Raw genomic sequence first — 18439 nt, forward strand, 5'->3', positions numbered from 1 at the left:
GTTCAGAAAAGAGTGATTCCCTGGGGGTAGCCAGGGGAAATTTCCTGAAGAGAACAGTCTGAAGCTCAGCCTTAAAGGCTAGACAGAATTAGAATTGCTGGGGAAATAGAGGTAGTCTAGGCAGGGAAAAGAGGACAAAAATGGCCATGACATTGTATAGGAGACAGCACAGTGTTCAGCACATAGTAGGTGCTCAATAAATAAAATGAATGAAACTGATCAGCCTGCAGCTGGAAGTTCTTCCTAAAAAAATTTTTTAAACATAGCAGGCACTTTGCAGACAGACAAATTGAATTCAGATCCCCATCTTCCCATTTACTCTGGGATCTTCTGTAAGTCATTTGATCTCTCTGGGTCTCTCGTTCCTCATCTGAAAAGAAGAGGGGAATGGTAAAACTATTTAGAGGACTGTTATGAGGATTAACAATGCGTGTGATATGCTGTATTTGAGGAAAATGCCACATCTCCACCAAACCACTTGATTTTCCTCCTGGGCACATAGCTCAAGGCCATTTCCCAGCGCCCACAAAGGACCATGGGATGAGTTCTGGCCAATGAAATGTGGGCAGCAGTGAGGTGTGCCATTTCTAGCCTTGGCCCCTAAACTTACCATGCAATCTTCCACACTTTCTTTCACCCCATCAGTGAGGCTGAAAGGGAAGGACCCCAGGAAGGCGAAGTTGTAAAAACAGCTACTCATAAGACTCCTGGTTGACCTCTGACTGTGATGGACGATAAACAAGCCTTTGTTGTTTAGTTCACTGAGATTTGGAAATTGTTTGTTATGGAAGCAAGCATTAATTACCTTTACTAATATACACACTGAAAGTGCTTGGTAAATGTTGGCCATTATTATTAATAGTTTTTATATCACACTTTCATTTACCAGCACTTTTTTTTCTTCATGTAATTGATACTCATTGTGCCCTTGTGAATGAGGTATGGAGAATAGAGATTACTGCTCCATTTTGTAAATGAGGAATCTGAAATTAAAATACACTAGTGAATGGAGGTGCCACTAATCACACACAAGAAGGAAGTAACATGCCCATGACCAGGACCACTGTACTTGACTCAACCCCTCTTACCCTGCCTGACTCTGAACACTTGTTTTGCTGGAACAGGTAACAAGCCCCAGCTTCCCTGGGATCTGTCCAGGCCAGAAGGTGATAGCACCACATAGAAATCCAGCAACCTCCGGGTCATGGAAGGACACAAAGAGTTCATAATTCCTACAGGGCTTATACACAGGCAGGCAGACCAGATACAAGATACTAAAGCCTGGTGAGGTGCCATCATCTTTGGTCTGAAAGACCATATGCCACCATCTACAGACCTAGGAGATATGGATTCTAACTCTGGCCCTAACAACATCTTGCTGAATGGGCTTGGGCAAGTCACTGCATCTTTGGACTTCAGTTCTACATCTGGGGCAACATGAAGACTGAGGGGTTAGCCCTGCCCCGGGAAGCCAGCAATCCTCATGGTTTCAGGGTAGATAAGGAGTGCTGTGGCTCAGGGAGATCTCAGGACTCCCCTCAGAAGCCAGCTGAGAAGTGGGCTAGCTCCCCACCCCAAGCAGCTGCTCATGCTCCGAAATCCCAATCGAAAGGCATCTGTCACCAAAACAAATGGCCCACCATTCCGGCAGGGAGCAAGAGCTGGGAATAAATGGTGTTTTGTCTAAACAATTGTTTCCAACAGCAATTCCTTTTCCAGGATGTCTTTTATTTTTATTATTATTATTATTATTATTATGCTTGTTCACTAATTAGGTTGAGACGTATAAATATTTCCAATGTACAGATAACAAATGCCTCCATCTGAGGGACTCAGCTGCCCTCAAACTGCCAACCCTGTTGAATCACCACCTGCCAGGGTTGGAGGGACCTGAGAACCAGAGGCAGCAACATGAGCTCCCAAGAGGGGAGGGATCTGCTGAAGGTCACAAACAAATCAGAGGCAGGCCCAAGATGAGAGGGCAGATTTTCTTGACCTTGAGTACAGTGTTGAGCTGGTAATTGTTACAAATATGAATATTATTCATCACTGTCAAACACAAATTTTGTGGAATATTATTGACTATTAGTAATGTTATTATTTTGGAACCAGACAGATCTGGATTTGAATCCCAACTCTCCACTTTCTAGCTCTATGCCCCTCTTTAAGTATCAATTTTCTTATCTGTAATATAGGTAAATAATTTCCATCACTTGGGAAAATCAAATGAAAAATTTGATTGGCGCTTAGTAAGCAACTGGTCATTGTTAATGAACATCTAAAAATAAGTAAGAAAAACTCAGAAGAAAAAATAGTTCTGTGGTTAAGAGCACAGATCTAGAGCTGGATTACCATGGTTTGGAGTCCCCAGCTCTACCATTTATTATGTGCGTGGCCTTAGGCAAGTTATTTAACTTCCTGGAGCCTTCATTTCTTTATCTTCCAAGTGGAGTTGCTAATGGTGATGATGGTGATAGCATACTTTAAAGGGTTGTATTACGGTAGATGCACAGCAAAAAAAACCAAACCAGTTGCCATTGAATGGATTCTGACTCCTAGCGACCCCATAGGACAGAGTGGCACTGCCTCATAGGGTTTCCAATGAGCACCTGGTGGATTCGAACTGCTGACCTTTTGGTTAGCAGCCACAGCCTTAAACACTATGCCACCAGTATTTCCAGATGCACACTGTAAGTACTATAAATGTGCTAGCAATTATTCTTTCTAATTTTGCCTCACTTCTGTTCAGTTTTCAAAGGAGCTTCACACCAACCTCTCATTGTGGCCTGAGAAGGTGGGAGGACAAATATTATTTTCCCCACATCACAGAGGAGCTGACTGAGACTCAGGAAGGCCTAGAGACTTGCCCAGGTCACATAGTCAGGAGGTACCAGAGCTAGGACTTGAACCCAGGGATCCAGCTATGAGTCCTGAGCTCTTCCCTACCCCTGGCCTCTGACAACAGCTGCTATAAGCCATAGGACAAAGTGAGGAGAGAAGGGTTCCTGCCACTCTTCCCCAGCCCCACCCTCGGTTCTGTGCCAGGTACCCCAGAGGCTAAAAGTAGACCTAGGGGGCTCATGAGCCAAGAAGATGAGTGAGAGCAGATGCTGCTGCATGGTTGGCTTCCAAAGTGGGCAGGGGAAGGAGAGGGCAATAACTTTAACTGGATTGATTTCACCTGTTGGGCCATTAACTTAATGCCTCCCACTCGGTTAGAAGCAAAGCCAAGCCTGGCTGCAGCTACTTGCAGCCTGCTGCCTCTGATGCAGAGAAAAGCATTAGAGAGAAGAGAGGGGTCTAGGCAGAGAAGTAGGTAAGACTGGGCGGGGACTAGGGTGTGACAAGCAAGGTGCCTAGGGGACAAAATTTAAGGAAGCACTCACTCTCTAGATTGTGCAAGTCCCTCCTTGAATTTTGCACCCTAGGTGTCTCATTTGCCATGAAGCATGAAAAAGCCTCAGATTGGGGATCAGCATCCTGAGTTCAAATCCTGACTCTGCTACTCGCCAGGCAATTAACTTACACCCTTACAGTTTCCTTACAGAAGTGGGGGTGTGCATCCCTACATTGAAGGGTGATATGATGACTAGGTGAGAGGTGCTGAGCTCACACAGCTGATGGCAGCCTCTAGTAACCACCTGATCCACAACCAGGGAGACATGCTCTCCACTCCCTCCCAATATCAAGGCAGGCTGAGCTCAGCATCCTCCTTCTTACTCACTCCCCCTCCATAGGCCAGCTGGGTATGCACACTTGGTTCAGCCTCACACTCTTGCACAGGCTGTTCTGTCCTCTTCGCCTTCACACCCTCCTTTCTCATCTCTGACTCTCCCAGACTTCTACCTCCTCTCCTCTGACCACAAAGCTCCTCCTTGCACCCCCTGCCCTTTAGTTCCCCCAGGACACACAATGTCTCCTTTTGTCCCTGAACTATTCTCTGTGTGGTCTCCCATCTCCAGGAAGAAGGGCCTGTGTCATGTTTCATTTGTGATTGTAAAGAGTGACTTCCTTTCTCCAAGACTATTTCCCCAGCTGAGAAAAGGAGTCAGCTGTGCTGAGGGAAACTCAGGGATGGCTTCACAGAGAAGGTGTACCCAAACATGAGTACATGCCGGCAGGAAGTGTGAACTCCAGCCAGAGGGAGGGCACCCAGCAAAGCTATGAAGGCTTGAAACAGCCTAATAGCCAGGTAAGGAGTCAAGTGTGATGAGGATGGAGTGGGCAGGGCCAGATCATGGGGGGGCCTGCTAGGCCAAGCAAAGGACCTTGTTCTTTCTCTTGAGGGCAGAAGGGAGTCATAGAAGAATTTTGAGCAGGAGAGTGACATGCCTGTGTTTTAGAAGGGTCATCCTGGCTGCTATGTGGAGCCTGGGTTGGAAGGACAGGGAGGAGCCTGACGCTGGGATCCTGGATGTTGGGCGGTGGTTTAGATTAGTGCAGTAGGAGAAGGAACAGTGTGCATAATATTAGGAGACAGAATGGACAAGATGTGGTGCTTCTCTGCATTGGGGGACGTGGAGGCTAGGTGTTCTGCATCCTGTTCTCTGCATCCCATTCTCAGGGGCTGGACCAGGGTAGAGTGCAGCCTGTGGATATGGAAGTGCTTTATCCATTGTGAGGGGGGCTATTGTCCACCTCCAGCACCAGCACAATGCTAGGTACATGATAGATGCTCAGTAAATATAGATTCAGTAAATAAATGTGAAGGGAAAAAAAAAGTAGGTTATCACCCTGGCCACACCTTTGGCCTAAAATGAGAAACTTGGCTTCCCATCATGAACTGGCAACCCCCTGAAGCACACCTTTCTCCCTCCCAATCAGACACACCCTATCAGGACCAGCACCAGAACTTAGCTCCTCCTATGTAGGCACCACCTGCTATGGGACGGATGCTTTCACACTCAATACCTCATTTAATCCCTGCAATGGCCATCCTGGGTGGAGATGACGGGTCCCATTTTAGAGATGAGGAAGCTGGGACTCAGAGAGATTCAGCAGCTGGCCCAAGGCCACCAGGCCAGGGCTCCCTCACTCCACCCATGGCCCCTTACTTCCTTAGAGACTATGAACTCTTCACCTTTGAGAGAGAACAAGAACAAATTCCTGAAAGTCATCTGCTGCACCATTTGGCTAGAAAATGTTTTTATAAGAAGATATCCTGTCATCTCCTTTTTTCTTCATATTTCAGAGTCTTGGGCGACAGCTTTGAACTTAATCTCCTGGAAAATATGGCCTAGCCATGTATCCTATCACTCTGATCCAAAGCACAACTCTCAACCACAAATTATTTCTACTTCTTATTAAGAATATTCATTCATCACATCCCATCCAGGCCCCAACTACTCTTCCCTGAAACATAAAACTAGAATAAAAGTTCAGAGTGCCAGAATTTCCCCTGGCCAGATCCCTTATTGTCAGATGAGAAAACTGAGGCCCAGAAAGGAAAAGGTACCAGCCCAGGGTCACACAGCCACTTAGTGGCAGAGCTGAACTTGAACCCCAGTCCTCTAACCCCCGGTTTGGTGCTCATCCCACTCTCCATGTATACTCTAAATGGAATCTGAAACCACATGGGGTCACTCGTGCGGGTCACTTCAATGTTCCCTTTGAGTGGACCATGTGTAGTTTGATTCCTGAGGGTCTGAGCTGTCTACTGGGCTCTCCACTCACTTGCTTTGGAAACAGAGAAAGAACTATGTAGCAGGACCACATGCTGACACTGTGGTATGAAAAGCCTATAGAACAAGAAAAGAAGGTGAGAGAAACAGAGTTGGGGCATTGAAAAAAAAAATGGCAGGAGTCAAAAGTCAAGGAAACAAATGAGCTCATATCTTTTATGAACCACATTTCTGAACATCTATCTTGCCAGGCACTGTGCTAGACAAGGTGCAAGCTCAGAGAGGTTAAAGGTCACAGTGCTGTAAGTGGCATGAGGGCTTATTCTCCGTCTGATCCTCAGTCTGACAGTCGATTATATCCAACTCTGCCTCACACACAGGCTTTGTGTCCTTGGGTCTTTTCCCCTTTATGGGCTTAAGTTTCCCCAACTGTAAAATCAAACAAGTATCACTCTGTTGTTGGAAGGATACAGGAAAGATAGAACAGGAAGTAGCAAAAACGAGAAGGAGGCAAAGAACATCAAACCCCCCTGCTGACTGAGGCCAGAAAACTGCTAATTAGAGAAGAGGTGGGTTTTTCTGCACATCAATTATTTCTTTTATTGCAGGTACTGCATCTAAGGTATTTCTAACCCGTGCAGAATTATACAAAACAAGTCCTACCAACAACTCCTGTTTTACACACAAGCAAACTAAGACCCCTAAAAAGGAGAAGTAACTTCTTTTGGGGCACCCAGTGAGGAGTTCAACCCCAAGATTCCAAATGCCTCCTTTCTGCTCACTCTAACACAAAGCAGGCTTAAGAAGCTCTGAAGCTGAGGTTCAGGCCAAGGTCTGTATGATCCATCACTAGCGTCTGGAAGCCTGAGATTAGGGACCAGAAGGAACCAAGCCAGGAGGAGGCCCCAATCAGTCTGCAGAGGACTGGCCCAGAACTCCCAGGCAGTAAAGGACCCAGGTGCAAGTGAGTGGCCAAGCCAAGAGTATCCAGGCTACATTGAGCCGCTTAAAGAAGGAGCCATTGAGAAGGGCCTGGCCTCCTCCGTTCAGGGCTTCTGAGGGGGGCCGGAAAGATCCCAAAGGAGCCTGGGGCCACAGTCCAGGTGGCAGAGGATGAGGTCTCGCATGGTGGCTGCGGAGGTGGAGAGAAAGAGATGGCCCATCAATGCCTATTCACGGGACAAAATACACATCCATGGCCCCTTGGGGGATACAAGGAAAATGCCTGAGGCCCTGCCCTCCAGAGCTTTCACTCTCCTCCACAGGAGGAGCCCTATAATTGTTCTTCATAATAACCTTGTTAGGCAGAAGTTGTCATCATCTCAACAGATGAGGAAACAAGGCTCAGAGAAAGGAAGCAATTGCCCCAAGTCACACAGATAATGAAGCAAAGCCCTTTCAGTTCTTGTTTCTCTGAGTCATGTCACTTGCTCTCCTTGTCCAGTTGCTCTCATTTTTAGGAGAGGATAGGAAGGATCACATGGGCCTCCACCACAGAGCTGCTGTGGACTGGCTGCATGAGATGTACTTCTGCAGCTTTTCAAAAATACTGATCCCCAGGTCCTACCCTGAAAGATTCTGATTTAGATGGTTTGGATAGGGCCCAGGAGTCTGTATTTCTTAAAGAATTTGCAGCAGTGGCTGAAAGCAAGAGGACCCACATGGAAACCTTCCTCGCAAAACCCAATGAGAAGTGTGAAAAAGTCATCCCCCATACTATAAGTTAAAGGGACTTTGTATCTTACATGCAAGAGTTTTCCTTAAAGCCTGTGAGAACCTAAGATTTAATTATTCTCTGGCTCACTAGATCTAAGAGACAATGATTCTGTGATTTTGCCCGAAGTTCCAGCTAGGCAGAGCATGAAGGTATGCTCTGCAGTTTCCTGCTAAGGAGTGAAGAAGAGGCAGACAGAATGGGCCTGGGGGCAGTGAAAAAAGGCCTTGGGCCTTCTCAAAGCACTTGCCAATTTCATCTGACCCACATCTAGCACAGAAGCTGGTATAGCACAGGCATTCAATTAATACTTATTGAGCGAATAATATATTCATCACGGTTACAAGTGTCAGAAACCCAGCTGAAATTTTCTTAGATAAAAAGGAGGATACTTAGATATGTCTCATGACTGGGGTGTAGCCCCAGGAACCACAGCAGCCAGGGTCTCAAATGTTCCCATGCCTCTCGGTCACCCATCTCTGCCTGTCTTTATATATTGGCGTCATTTCGTAGCTTTCTCCCAAATGGCAGGGTACATGACCACCTACACTTTCAGAGCTTCACCTCCAACAAGCTCCCACTATCAGAAAGGACACAGGATTCTCTTCCCTTCATTTCAGTTTAGAAAGTCCCAAGGAGGCCCTGTGATTAGCCCACCTGAGTTATAGGCCTATCTCTCCAGCAACCAGCTCTGGCCAGGTGGGCAGGGTTACATAGCACAGACACTATTCCTAGATTCCTAGAGAAGAAAGAATTGTTATGAGTCAGGCATTTGTGACTATTACTAAAAAAATTTTATAAAAAGTCAATTTTGCATTTTTCACATTACCTTATTTGACCCTCAAAACAACTCCAATTAGGGGTAGTAGGAGAAAGATGGCCTTACCTGTTTGAAAGATGAAAATACTGAGGCTTAAAGATGTTAAGTGGGGCCCAGGGACACTCAGCTAGGTTCCAGAGCTGGGACTAGAACTCATATCTTCTGAGTCCTAGTCACACATTTGATGGGCAAATGCATGAATAAATAGCAACCAGTTTACTAAGTGTCAGGACTTTACATAAATTATTACTTTTTAACTCCTACAACTACCCTATAGGTATGATTTTCACTCCCATTTTATGGATGATAAATTTGAAGGGCCTGAGTTGTTAAACGGCTTGCTCAAAATTCTATACCTCAGAAGTGGCAAAGCCAGGACTGGGTTCATAATGCCTCTCATGTGAAAATCTGAGCCCTTTCTTCTGCCACATGCTGCCAAGTGGCCATAATACCAGCGCCATGTAATATGGGAAATGCCAGAAAGTCCCTCGGCTCAAAACCATCTCCCCTATTCGCCAGTTATGAATGTATGACATTCCTTCCAATTAACATTATAATTCTTTGAGCCCAAGTCTGCTCCTGTTCAAGTGCATATATACAAGGGAGAAAGATACAGACTAAGTCAGTGGTTCTCAAAGTGTGGTCCTTGGACCAGCAGCATTAACAAATTCTAGGGCCCCATCATTATTTGAAAAAAAACAAACCATGGCCATTGAGTCTATTCCAACTCATAGCAATCCTGTAGGACAGAGTAGAAATTCCCCATAGGGTTTCCAAGGAGCAGCTGGTGGATTCAAACTGCCAACCTTTTGGTTAGCAGCCAAGCTCTTAACCACTATATCACCAGGGCTCCATCACAGATCTATTAAATCAGAAACTCTGTGGAGCCCAGCAATCTGTATTTTAGAAGCCCTGTAGGTGATTCTGAGGCACACTAAAGTTTAAGAACTACTGCTCTAAGCCATTATCAGACATTTATACCTTCTTGTTGGTAGAATGTAAGGATGACTGGTTATAAGCCAGAACCTGGTCTCAGCCATGGTTCTAGCCTGGTAGGGGCAGCCACCTGAGAGAATGAAGCCAAACGCAATAAGAAGCAAAGATTAGAGAAGGAGATGGGGTGAGCTGACAGCGTTCAAGTCCATAGATCCAGACATCCCTAAGACCATCCCCTACCTTCCCAGTAGAGTCCTTTGAGCCAATTGTTTCCACTTTTGGCCCAAGCAGTGCGGGTGCAGCAAACTTTCAACTCCTCTCCATCACCTAACAAAGGTAGCATAGAAGGTTAATCTGGGATAACTCTGGCCAGCTTGCTCCAAAGTTTTTGCTCTCAAAAAGTCATCTTTCTAGGTTTCATGTCCATAATGGAGTGTACACTCCCCCACAGACAGGGCCTGATTAGTTTTCCTTATATGCTCCACAGGGGCACTGGGCTCATGAAATAGCAGGTGTTTTCTAAGTAACTGCTGCCCAGTGAACTCTCTTGAAGCCCTCCCTCTTCTCCATCTCCATGGCCATAGCTAAGTGCTGATGTCATGAACTCTTGCCTAGACCCCTGCAACAGCCCCTAACTGATCTTCCACAACCAACCTCCCCTCTTTGCCCTCTCACATATCTCCACCTTGCAGTTGGAGTGGGCCCATTAATCCCCTGGCACTTTCTGACCACATCACTCCTCTTCTGGCACTCTTCAATAACTCCCCATTAACCTCAGATTCAACACCAATCTCCTTGGCTCAGCTCCCCTCCCTACCAGAATTCTGATCCCCTGGGCTGGTGTACCTGGGAAAGAGATTAGCTAGCTAGTCACCAAATTCATTCCACTTTCCTTCTGGAAACACATCTAGATGTGCTACCCAGACCCCTTTGCAGTTAGGTCTGTCCACGTGACTAAGTTCTACCAATGAAATATAGGAGGAAGTGATGTGTACCACTTCCAGGTCTGGCCCATAAAAGCTTCCTGTATGATCCTCCACACTCTTTCCCCATGTCAATGTCCAGGGTAATCTTGGAAGCCACATGGAATATTGTAGAGCCTCTGGAAACCGTGGTGGCATAGTGGTTATGAACTATGGCTGCTAACTAAAAGGCTGGCAGTTCGAATCCACCAGGTGCTCCTTGGAAACCCTGTGAGGCAGGTTTACTCTGTCCTATAAGGTCACTATGAGTTGGCATCAACTCGATGCCAATGGGTCTGTGTTTTTTGTGTGTTTTTTGTTTGTTTGTTTGTTTGTTTTTGGTTTTTCTGTTAACCTGGGTTACTGAATAACGACAACGAACAGAGTACCCATCTTCTTCCCCCACTGCCACCAATTGAACCTTATGTGAGAAGGAAATTAAAACCTATTATGTTGAGCCATTGTCCTTTTAGGATTTTATCTGTTACAGCAGCTAGTGTTACTTAGAAACCAAGGCTTGGCTATTCCAGCTCCTTTGGGTACCTCGAAACAGCCTTATTGTGTCTCTCTGTTCCCTCTGCCTCATCCTCCTGTCCAACCCAACCCACCCTTCAAGGCTAGTTCCAGATTTTCCTCCTCTATAGAGGTTTCCCCAACTTCCCACATACCACACCCCAGGCTAAATGAACCCCTACTCTCTCTGCACCTTGCAATACCTAACATTTACTGAGTGCTGACTATGTGCCAGGATCTATACTAAGACTTCACAAGCATTATCTCTTTTAATCCGTGCAACCACATGAAGCAAGTGGGTCTACTGTTCTCTCCATTTTAGAGATGAAGCCCTTTAGAGATGAAGGGGTTAAATGACTTGTCCAAGGTCCCACAGCTAGTAAGTGGCAAAGTTGAGATTCTAACTCAGGAAGAGTGGCCCCAGAGGCCCCATACTTACCTGTGATATTGCCTCTATACACCCCCATTCCTGTTTTCACACCCAATAAGAATATCTCCTGTGGTGGGATTTTTAAATGCAAATTAAATATAATGTGATCTGTTCATTAGAGAGCGTGATTTATACTGAGCAGATCACAGTTGGCTGCAACACGGTAGAGACTAGGAATCTGCCACAGGGGAACTGGGGGAGCAGATGAAGAGAAGAGGTAGGCAGGGTATTTCTGATGTCATTAGGATGCTTAAACAGAGAGGCTGGAGGCTTTGCAGCCCAGCAGTGGACAGTCAAGGTGATTAAAAGGTTAGAGAAGCCTGTGCTAGTGACAGTGCTGGAGTGACAGAAAGAGAAAGGCTGTTTCTCTCGAGCAAAAGTGTGAAGAAGTCTAACGCTGGATTTGCTCTGTGATGTTCAGGTTTTACAGCCATACGTTTAAAGCTATAAAAGCGGCTTTATTATTGACATTCTTGAAGGAAAAATAACTTTGTTATGGCAAGTATGAAACTTTCTAGCCCCTAACCTCTACTCCCCCATTGAAGCAATTGTCTCTGTGATTCCATTTTTGCTAACATGAGATTTCTCAGGAATGCAACCTCCACATTCTGTGGAACATAGCACACAACTGGTGTGTTTTGGGACATCTGTCTCCCCTGCACTGAGCTCCCCAAGGGTGAGATCAGGTCTGCTCCATTGCTGGGGCCTCAGAGACCAGCACTGAGCCTGGCACAGAGAAGGTGCCCAATGGTTGTTTGTTGAGTGTGCCTCTGCCACTACCCACCATCTCTCCTGGGAACCCATCCTTTATTTCTCTTCTCTGTCATGTGTTTTGGCAAGTGTAACATCACTAACTGTCTGACCCACCCTGATCTGTTTCCTGCAAATAAACCAGCATTGTCCATATTCATGAGAGATCACAACCACACATCATCACATGCCCCCACCCATTGCCATTACAAAACTCTTAGCAGTCCAAAGAGGCTTGGGTTCAAACCCCAGGTCTACTACCGCCTAGCTCAATGGTCCTAAGCAAGTCATGCATCCCCTCTAAGCCTCAGTTTCTTCATCTGTAAAATGGGGGTAATAATACCTAGGGCACAGGGTTATTGTGAAGATTAAATAAGATAATACAAAGAATCTGGCAGAGTACCTGACATACAGGCATTAAATAAAAAAAAATAGATGAGGATTATTACAGTTTAAGAGGTGCCCTTATAATAATCCCTGATAAAATAGACTTTAAGTCAAAATTCATTATAAGAGACAAACAAGTCCATTATATAATGATTAAAGGGTTGATTCACCACGAAAACATAACCATAATAAATATTTACACACCCAACAACAGAGCTCCAAAATACATAGCACAAACTCTAACAGAATTGAAGAGAAAAATATTTCTACAATAATAGTAGGAAACTTTAACATACCACTTTTGATGATGGCCAGAAAAACTAGAAAGAAACTCAGCAAAGATACAGAAGATCTAAATAACACAACTAACCAACTCAACCTTGTAGGCATATACAGAACATACCACCAACAGCAGCACAGTACACATTCTTCTCCAATACACATGGATCATTCTCCAGAATAGGCCATGCATTAGGCCACAAAGCAAGCCTCAATAAATTCAAAAACATCGAAAAAATACTAAGCATCTTCTCTGATCATAATGCCATAAAACTAGAAATTCATAAAAGAAAGAACAAGGAAAAAATAAAATACATGGAAACTGAATAACACCTCACTTAAAAAATATTGGTACTTTACCTGATTTTAGAACCTATTTTATTATACCACCACAGTAGTCAAAACAGCCTGGTACTGGTACAACAACAGATACATGGACCAATGGAACAGAATTGAGGATCAGGACATAAATCCATCCACATATGAGCAGTTGATATTTGACAAAGGCCCCAAAACAGTTAAGTGGGGAAAAGACAGTCTGTTTAGCAAATGGTGCTGGCATAACCGGATATCCATCTGCAAAAAAAAATGAAACAAGACCCATACCTCACTCCTTGCACAAAAACTAACTCCAAATGGATCAAAGACCTAAATATAAAATCCAAAACGATAAAGGTCATGGAAGAAAAAATAGGGACAACGTTAGGAGCCCTAATACATGGCATAAACAGTATACAAAACATTATAAAGAATGCAGAAGAAAAACTAAATAACTGGGAGCTCCTAAAAATCAAACACTTATGCTCATCCAAAGACTTCACCAAAAGAGTAAAAAGACTACCTACAGACTGGGAAAAACTTTTTAGCCATGGCACTTCTGATCAGCACCCGATCTTTAAAATCTACATGATACTGCAAAAACTCAACTGCAAAAAGACAAATAACCCAATTAAAAAATGGGCAAAAGATATGAATAGACACTTCACTAAAGAAGACATTCAGGTAGCTAACAGCTATATGAGGAAATGTTCACAATCATTAGCCATTAGAGAAATGTAGATCAAAGCTACAATGAGATTTCATCTCACTCCAACAAGGCTGGCATTAATCCAAAAAACACAAAATAATAAATGTTGGAGAGGCTGTGGAGAGATTGGAACACTTATACACTGCTGGTGGGAATGTCAAATGGTTCAACCACTTTGGAAATCGATTTGGCGCTTCCTTAAAAAGCTAGAAATAGAACTACCATACGATCCAGCAATCCCACTCCTTGGAATATATCCTAGAGAAATAAGAGCCTTTACACAAACAGATATATGCACACCCATGTTTACTGCAGCACTGTTTACAATAGCAAAAAGATGGAAGCAACCAAGGTGCCCATCAACGGATGAATGGATAAATAAATTATGGTGTATTCACACAATGGAATACTACGCATCGATAAAGAACAGTGAGGAATCTGTGAAACATTTCATAACATGGAGGAACCTGGAAGGCATTATGCTGAATGAAATCAGTTGCAGAAGGACAAATATTGTATAAGACCACTATTATAAGAACTTGAGAAATAGTTTAAACTGAGAAGAAAATATTCTTTGATGGTTACGAGGCAGGGAGGGAGGGAGAGTGGGAAAGAGGCATTCACTAATTAGTAGATAAGCACTACTTTAGGTGCAGGGAAAGACAGCACACAATACAGGGGAGGTCAGCACAATTGGACTAAACTAAAAGCAAAGAAGTTTCCTGAATAAACTGAATGCTTTGAAGGCCAGCGTAGCAGGGGCAGGGGTCTGGGGACCATGGTTTCCGGGGATATCTAAGTTAATTGGCATAATAAAATCTATTAAGAAAACATTCTGCATTGCACTTTGAAGAGTGGCATCTGGGGTCTTAAATGCTAGCAAGCAGCCATCTAAGATGCATCAATTGGTCTCAACCCACCTGGATCAAAGGAGAATGAAGAACACCAAGGACATAAGGTGATTACGAGCCCAAGAGACAGAAAGGGCCACATGAACCAGTGACTAAATCATCCTGAGACCAGAAGAACTAGATGGTGCCTGGCTACAACCGATGACTGTCCTGACAGGGAACACAACAGAGAACCTCTGAGGGAGCAGGAGAGCAGTGGGATGCAGACCCCAAATTCTCATAAGACCAGATTTAATGGTCTGAATGAGACTGGAAGGACCCCAGTGGTTATGGCACCCAGACCTTCTGTTGTCCCAGGACAGGAACCATTCCCAAAGCCAACTCTTCAGACATGGACTGGACTGGACAATGGGTTGGAGAGGGATGCTGGTGAGGAGTGAGCTTCTTGGATCAGATGGACACTTGAGACTATGTTGGCATCTCCTGCCTGGAGGGGAGATGAGAGGGTGGAGGGGGTTAGAAGCTGGCGAAATGGACACGAAAAGAGAGAGTGGAGGGAGAGAGTGGGCTGTCTCATTGAGGGGGGAGAGTAATTGGGAGTGTGTAGCAAGGTATATTCGGGTTTTTGTGTGAGAGACTGACTTGATTTGTAAACTTTCACTTAAAGCACAATAAAAATATTTTTAAAAATATTGGGTAATAGAAGAAATTAAAATGAAATAAAAAATTCTCATGATCAAATGAGAGTGAAAATACAATATACCAAAACCTTTGAGACACAGCAAAAGCAGTGCTCAGAGGCGAATTTACAGTAACAAATGCACACACCAAAAAAGAAGAAAGGTCCAAAATCAATAGCTTAACCCTACAACTCGAACAAATAGAAAAGGAGCAGCAAAAGAAGTCCACAGTCACCCGAAAAATGAAACTAATAAAAATCAGAGCTGAAATAAAAAACAGAAAGACAATAGAAAAAATCAAGACCAGAAGTTGATTCTTTAAGAGGATCAATAAAATGGACAAACCACTGGCCAAATTGACAAAAAAAAAAAAAAATGAGAAGATACAAATAACCCAAATAAAAAATAAGATGGGTGACATTAGAACAAAACCAACTAAGGATCACAACAAAATATTATGAAAAATTATATTCCAACAAATTTGAAAACCTAGAACAAATAGGATATTTTCCAGAAACACACACCTACCTAAACTAACACAAATAGAGGTAGAAAATTTGAATAGACCCATAACAAAAGAAAAAATTAAAGAGGTCGTAAAAAAAAAAAAAAAACTCCCAACAAAAAAAAAGCTCCACAGTTGGCTTCACTGGAGAATTCTACCAAACATTCAGAGAAGAGTTGACACCAGTACTACTCAAACTATTTCATAGCATAGAAAAGGAAGGAATACTCCCTAATTCATTCTGTGAGGCCAGCATAACCCTGATAATAAAGCCAGGCAAAGATACTACTAAAAAAGAAAATTACAGACCAATATTCCTCATGAACATAGATGCAAAAATTCTCCCAAAATTCTAACCAATAGAATTCAACAACATATAAAAAAAAATAGTACATGATGATCAAGTGGAATTAATACTAGGGACGCAAGGATGGTTCAACGCTAGAAAATCAATCAGTGTAATCCACCACATAAATAAAACGAAGAACAAGAATCACATGATCATCTCAATTGACACAGAAAAGGCATTTGATAAAATCTGACACCCTTTCCTGTAAAAAACCTTCAGCAAAATAGGAATAGAAGGGAAATTCCTCAACATAATTCAGGACACGTATGCAAAACCAACAACCAACTTTATTCTCAACAGAGAAAGAAGGAGAGCATTTCCCTTGAGAACGGGAACAAGACAAGGGTGCCCTTTATCACCACTCTTATTCCATATTGTACTGGAAGTTCTAGTTACAGCAGTAAGGCAAGAAAGGGAAATAAAGTATATCCAAATTGGAAAGGAAGAAGTAAAGCTATCCTTATTCACAGATGACATGATTCTGTACATAGAAAATCCCAGAGACTCCACAAGAAAGTCATCAGAACTAATGGAAGGGTTCAGCAAAGTGGCAGGGTACAAGATCAACATGCAAAAACCAGTTGGGTTCCTCTACACTAGCAAGGAGGACTCTGAAAAGGAAACCAAGAAATCAATACCATTTACAAAACCCCCTCAAAAGGGTAAAATACCCAGGAATACACCTAACCAGGGACATAAAAGACTTATACAATGAAAAGTATAAAACACTTTTGCAAGAAACTAAAAGAGACCTACATAAAGGGAAAAATATTACAGGTTCACAGATTGAAGATTTAACATTGCAAACCTGTTGATACTATCAAAAGTAATCTATAGTATAATGCAATCCCAATCCAAATTCCAACAACATTCTTCAGTGAAATGGAAAAGCTAATCTCCAACTTTATATGGAAAGGAAGGAGGCCCTGAATAGCTAAAGCAATATTGAAGACAAACAAAATAGGAGGCCTCTCACTTCCCAATCTCAAAACTTACTATACAGCCACAGTAACCAAAACAGCCTGGCACTGGTTCAATGACAGACACATAGACTAATGGAATAGAACTGAGAACCCAGAAGTAAATCCATCCATCTACAGGCAGCTGATCTTCAACAAAGGGTCAGAGTCCATTCAATAGGGAAGAAACAGTCTCTTTAGCAATTAGTGCTGGCAAACCTGGATATTCATATGCAGAAAAATGAATCAGGATCCATACCTCACACCATGCACAAAAGCTAACTCAAAATGGATCAGAGACCTAAATGTTAAAGCTAAACCTATAAAGTTCCTAGAAGATAACATAGAGTCAAAATTAGGGGACCTAATTTTTGGCATAAATTAGTCAATCAAACAAAAGTAAAAATGCACAAATGACAGAACATAAATTAGATAACTGGGACCTCCTAAAAATTAAATACCTACACTCATCAAAAGACTTTACCTACAGACTAGGAAAAAATCTTTGGCAGTGACATATCTGATAAGGGCATAGTCTCTAAAATATATAGAAAACTCCAACAACTGATCAACAAAAAGACAAGCAATCCAATCAAAAAACAGGCAAAGGATGAGAACAGACACTTCACCAAAGAGGACACTCAGGCGACCAACAAATACATGAAAAGGTGCTCCTGATCTTTAACCATTAGAGATAAGCAAATCACAACTATAGTGAGATACCATCTCACCCCTGCAAAAATGGCAATGATTAAAAAAAAAAAACAGAAAACAACAAATGCTGGTGAGGTTGTGGGGAGATTGGAACTCTTGTATATTGCTGGTGGGATTGTAAAACAGTACAACCACTATAGAAAACTGTATGGCACTTGCTCAAAAAGCTATAAATAGAAATGCCTTGTGATCTTGCTACCCCACTCCTAGGTATATAATCTAGAGATACAAGAGCAATGACACAAATAGACACATGTACACCTATGTTCATTACAGCAGTACTCACAATAGCAAAAAGATCAAAACAACCTAAGTGCCCATCAACAGATGAGTGGATAAATTGTGGTACATACACACCATGGAATACTACGCAACTATAAAGAATAATGAGAAGTCTGCAAAATATCTTACAACACAAATGAATCTGGAGGACGTTATGCTGAGTGAAATAAGTCAATCACAAAAGGTCAAATATTGTGTGGTCTCACTTTTACAAAAAGTCAAGAATAGGTATACACACAGAAAGCAACGTTCTTTGATGGTTATAAGGGATGGGAGCCAGACAGAGAGGGGATCACTTTCTAGATAGCAGACATTTGTTAGTTTTGATGATGGGAAAGGCAATGAGTGAAGTCTGCACAACTTGTCCAAGGTGAATGAAGACACTAGGAAGTACACAAGAATAAGGGACAATTTCAATAAATGCCATAAGATACAATTTTGGAACAACAATAACAACTAAAAAAAAAAAGTGTGTGGTTACATCAGTAGATATGTATGCATATATGTGTACAGGAAGACACACGGGTATGCATGTATAGGTGCATCTTTAGACACGTGTGCTGTATATACACTTTCATGTGCACTGCATACGTATTCATATATATAATGAGCTAAATAGGTGGCATAGTTATGGATACTTCCTAGACATAACCAAACACT

The sequence above is a fragment of the Loxodonta africana genome, chromosome 3, assembly GCF_030014295.1.
Source record: "Loxodonta africana isolate mLoxAfr1 chromosome 3, mLoxAfr1.hap2, whole genome shotgun sequence".
Classification (NCBI taxonomy): Eukaryota; Metazoa; Chordata; class Mammalia; order Proboscidea; family Elephantidae; genus Loxodonta; species Loxodonta africana.